This window comes from Vombatus ursinus, unplaced genomic scaffold (assembly GCF_900497805.2).
Source record: "Vombatus ursinus unplaced genomic scaffold, bare-nosed wombat genome assembly UNPS02006779.1, whole genome shotgun sequence".
In the NCBI taxonomy this organism is placed as follows: Eukaryota; Metazoa; Chordata; class Mammalia; order Diprotodontia; family Vombatidae; genus Vombatus; species Vombatus ursinus.
The window spans coordinates 2,206,132-2,211,197 of NW_020946557.1; positions in this window are offsets into that span (position 1 = coordinate 2,206,132).

Genomic DNA, 5,066 nt, shown 5'->3' on the forward strand with positions numbered 1-5,066 from the left:
ATATACCAATAAACTAAAGGTCTGGAATAGCCCACTCTGACCACCTTTCCCCATGTTGGGGGGGAATGTGGCTTAATCATGAGAGCTTGCTATAATGGGTAGAATATTGATCTCAAAGTCAGGAAAATCTGGGTTCAAATTCTGCCTCTAACATTTTGAAGCTTTTGACAAAGCTTGTGTAAGCCTCTAGGATCCTTGGTGGTGATCTGCATTGGATTCTGTAGTGCCCCACACTGGTAATTCCCAATGCTGCTGAAATCAAAGATACTTTGCATGTTCATATAAATAAATGAATAGAGGAAAAATAAGAATGTTGCAATGTTAGTAAGTCTTCTGGTTTCAAAATGCAAAATGAGAGCCGTCTAGTCAAAAAAATGCACTTCTTAATATCCATTTCATTCTTTGTCTCTTTTTCTTTTGCCTCAAGGTAATAGAAGCTGTCACTTGATAAACTGCTGGGGTTTCTTTCTGTGTCATAATCAGTTTTGAAAGCCTAGACCTTTTTAGCAATTAAAATTATTTCTATTTTATTTCACATGTTGATGAACTTGACTCTAAAAAATAACTAAGAAATTCCACAACATGTGCTACTCATTTAAAAAAAAATATTTCAGCAGGTCGAGAATATTAATTTCACTTTTGAAAATAATCTTCTCCACAATTGGCAATGATGGAGGACTTTGCATACATTGTCTCATTTGGTTGCTCATAACAACCCTAGGAGTAACGAAGTATGTATAAATGTAGTGTCTCAACAGTCTTAGAACAGTTTAAACTACTAAAGCCTTTAAATACACTAAGACTTTTAGGACACTCTGTACAATTATCCCTGTTTCCAAAGGGGGAGGAGGAGAAGCTGACAACAACTGAGGCCCACTAAAAGTTAGTGACTTCCTCAATTATATGGCTAGTAATTGGCAGAGCAGGCTCTCCTCCATCCTGTGAATCCATCTCTCTCTCTGTCTCTCTCTCTCTCTGTCTCTTTGTCTCTCTCTGTCTCTATCTCTGTCTCTCTCTCTGTTTTTGTCTGTCTGTCTCTTTCTCTCTAACACCGTAACTGCTTCCCAAGTGATTAAAAATAATTCCCATTTATAGATATTAGTACAACTGTGTGTGGCTGAAGATCTGAGACATACAACAAAGAAATCATCTATGCAACAGAGCACTACAAGAAAGTGGCTAAATCGGTCTCCAGGGCTAGGATTATGTGTTTCTATAACTAGTAATTACCACCAATTATTTTCACCAGATATTATAATTTAACATTTGTCTGACAGGATCTAGTTTAAACATTAATTTAAAATATTTCTTCATGGAATAGTGGATAAGAATGCAGAATTTGGGGTCAGTAAGTCTTGAGTTTAAATTGTTCTTCAGACCTTTACTAGCTGTGTGACCCTGGGCAAGTCACTTAATCTCTGTCTTCTTTAGTTTCCTCCTCTGTAAAAATGGGGATAACAATAGCACCTACCCCACAAGGTTGTTGTGAGGATCAAAGGAGGTAATATTTGTAAAGGGCTTCATAAATGTTAAAGCACTGTATAAAGCTATCTATTGTTATTATTATTATTATTAAATATGGTACCATGAAGGTAAGGTTTTTAATTGATATTTTTACAATAGAATTTCACAGGAACACCTAAGATAAATCAGTTGCTATATTTGGTTCATAGATGAAAGAACTTAGAACTTATAAATTATCTATATGTACATATTTTTAAATGCAGTAGAGGGCTCAGAGGATAAAGTGCTTGAAACCAGAAGACTCGTCTTCATGAGTTCAAATCTGGCCTCAAACACTTAGTAGCTATGTGATCCTGGTCAAGTCACACCCCTGTTTACCTCAGTTCCTCATCTGTAAAATGAGCTGGGGAAGGAATGGAAAACCATTCCAGTATGTCTGCCAAGAAAGACCCAAATGGGTTCACGAAAAGTCCAACATGAATGAAACTACTGAACACCAACAACAATAAACATTTTTAAAATTATGAGCAGTTGTAATAATAATTACAATAACAACTGACAGCCATACAATACTTTGAACATTTACAGAAAAATGTACGTACTTTATCTCATTTCATCAACAGAAGAGTCTGAAGATGTAGATACTACAGATATGATCCTAATTTTACAGTTTAAAATTGTGAGGCCCAAAAAGGTTGAATGACTTATTTATGGTTACAAAGCTAATAAGTATCAGGGCAGGATTTGAACCTAGGTTCCTCTTGACTCCAGATCTGGTCTTTTCCCCACTATATCACAATGATTAGGAGAATCATTCAGTCTTAAATGATTAGTGTGTTTGGTAGTGTTAAGTCATTTTCCAGTTGTGTCTGACTCTTTATGATCCCATTTAGGATTTTCTTGGCAAAGATACAGGAGTGGTTTTCCATTCCTTCCCCAACTCATTTTACTGATGAGGAAACTGAGGCAAACCTGGTTAAATGACATGCCAGAGTCACATAGCTAGTAAGTATCTGAGGTCACATTTGAACTCAGGAAGAGGAATCTTCCTGACTTCAGGCTCACTGCTCTGTCCACTGCACCACCTAGCTGCCCATGTCTGGTAGTATGTTTGCTTTAATCCACTGGAGGAGGAAATGGAAAACCACTCCATTACCCTTGTCAAGAAAACCCCATGGCCAGTATGGTAGGCTCTTTAATGTATCACAAATTATACACCAAAAAATGTGAACTTTAAGGAAAAAAGAGTTTGGAGTAGTTGTTTCATAAACAATGGGAGGCTGAAAGTAATTGCCATGTTCATTTATAGTGGGAAGAAAATTCTAAAAAAAGTAGTGAAAATAACAAGTTTCAAAGTCAACCTTGCTAGCCTCCCACTAAGAAATTAACCAAATGTGTTTTGCAATTATCTGGGATTTTTACTTTATTCTGAACAGTTTAAGTTTTAAACTATTGCCTAGTGACAGGAAAATATTACAAGATTATAGACACTTCTTTATACAGTAGCTAAAGATGTGTATGCATGTTTATGTATATGTGCATGAGAGAGACACAGAAAAACAGAAGAAGATGCAAAAACAGAGAGACAGAAAGAGAAAATACTTAGAATCTTACAATCAGGTAGCTCCATGAAATGATGCAGACAATGTAAATGTGTCTAACCTATTCAGTAAACATTGTTCCAATTACAACAGAATGAATGACTTTATTTGAACCAGTTTATTAATTAAATGAGTAGAGCAGTTCGTAAAGTTTCTAAAATATTTTTCATTGTTAAAATAGTTTCAAAATGAGTAAATGTTATGTTATAAATGCTTTTCTTTGTTCTTCCTTTGTAACTGAAGCCACAACTGTGAGTGAAAAGGCCATGGAAGCTGAGGATGCATGCAGGGTAAGAAGGCCGGTAAGGCAGGTACAGTGATAAGGTCTGGAGAAATAAAAGTAGAATTGGGAGAAAGCTATGTTTTGTTGTTGTTTGTTTTTTTTATTTGTTTGTTTGTTTGTTTAGATTGATTCTCCTTATCTTGTGGGTCCTTTGTCCCAAAGCCCTCTTTCTCATTGGTCAGGGGCCTCAAACCTCCATTTTGAGCCAGACCAGCCATTTTTCATTTTTTCTTGGCCTAACTCTCCAGACTTTCCTGATATGTCTCAGCTTCCAATTCACTGAAGGTTTCCTCAACCCCCCTGGTTTTCTTTTCTCATTTGGTGAGCTCCATCTGAAACTTTGATTTTCATGGAGGACCCAGGCAGCCATCCTACATTCTTTTTTTTTTTTTTTTGGCTCTGCTTCAGATTCTCCTGACTACACCACCATGTCCCCACCAGGGTATGCTTCCCTCCCATTTTCAAATTTCTGTTATGTATCATCATCTTCCATTAGAATATAAGTTCCTTGAGGGTAGGGAATAGCTTTATTCTTGCTTCTTGCTTGCATTTCTAACTCTACCTATTGGCACAGAGCCTGGGACATAGTAAGTGATTAAGAAGTGCTTATTGTCTGACCGACTATTAAAACAAAGATAGAAGTAAATCGAAGGTATCTATCAATGTTATAGAAGATATCCTTACTAGAATTCTCTATTTCTTGTGATTCTCCTATTTATAGATATGTTGTCCCAATACATACATGTTAATATCATCAAGTCCCAGAACCTGACCAATCCCCCTAAATGAAATCCATACTCATTTGAAAGAGATTAATCTAACCATAAAAGAAAAATAAGTTAGATTAAAATTTACACTGCCCAGATTATGGTAAAGAGTTGGACAGGCAGCCCATTGAATTATTCTATTAGCATCTTGGCACATTAGGGACAAAGGATATATAGGGACATTGAATGGAGTGAATCCAAAAATAAATAGGAAAAGGAGTTTCTGCAGGATTACACTTGAGAAAATATGCAGCACCTTCCATGACTTCAAGCTATTTCCCGTCACAAAAGTCCAACTTTTTAACATCAGTACTTTTCCAACAATGATATAAGGCAATGATGATGAAATGCAATGATCTCTAGAGAACTGAAATTTCTGGTGAATGGAAGGGTGATTAGAAAGCATATTGTGCCTATACTTAGGTCATAGTATACCACCAATGTGATTTGAATAGAAAAGGTCATTTAAAAGATTTACCTAAGGACATGAATAATTGTAAAAATAGTTATTTGCCCATGTGGTAAGAGCAAGGTATAAATGACGGATTCATAGGGATTGGCATCTTTGAAACACTGAAAGAGGTAGAGGGTGGCCTTCAGATTGCTAGCAACACGTTTGTACTGGGGCCAGCTCTTACCTGCTTGTGAGAGACAATGGAAAAATTCCAGTGTGAGCATTTACACCTCAGAAATCAGCAAATGCTGCCAGTCACAACTTGATTTATTGTTTATTGATTGTTTAGATGTTAGCAGGTGATGGAGAAAATGTTAACAATGCACATTAAACTGAAAAGCATACATTTTTGGAAAGCCATTAAAAAAATTACCAGCTCTAACCTAACTAGTGATATTCTTTGTGAAGTGCTTTTGTAGACATGGTGGTGGGATGGGAATATACATATATACACACACACACACACACACACACACACACACACACACACACACACA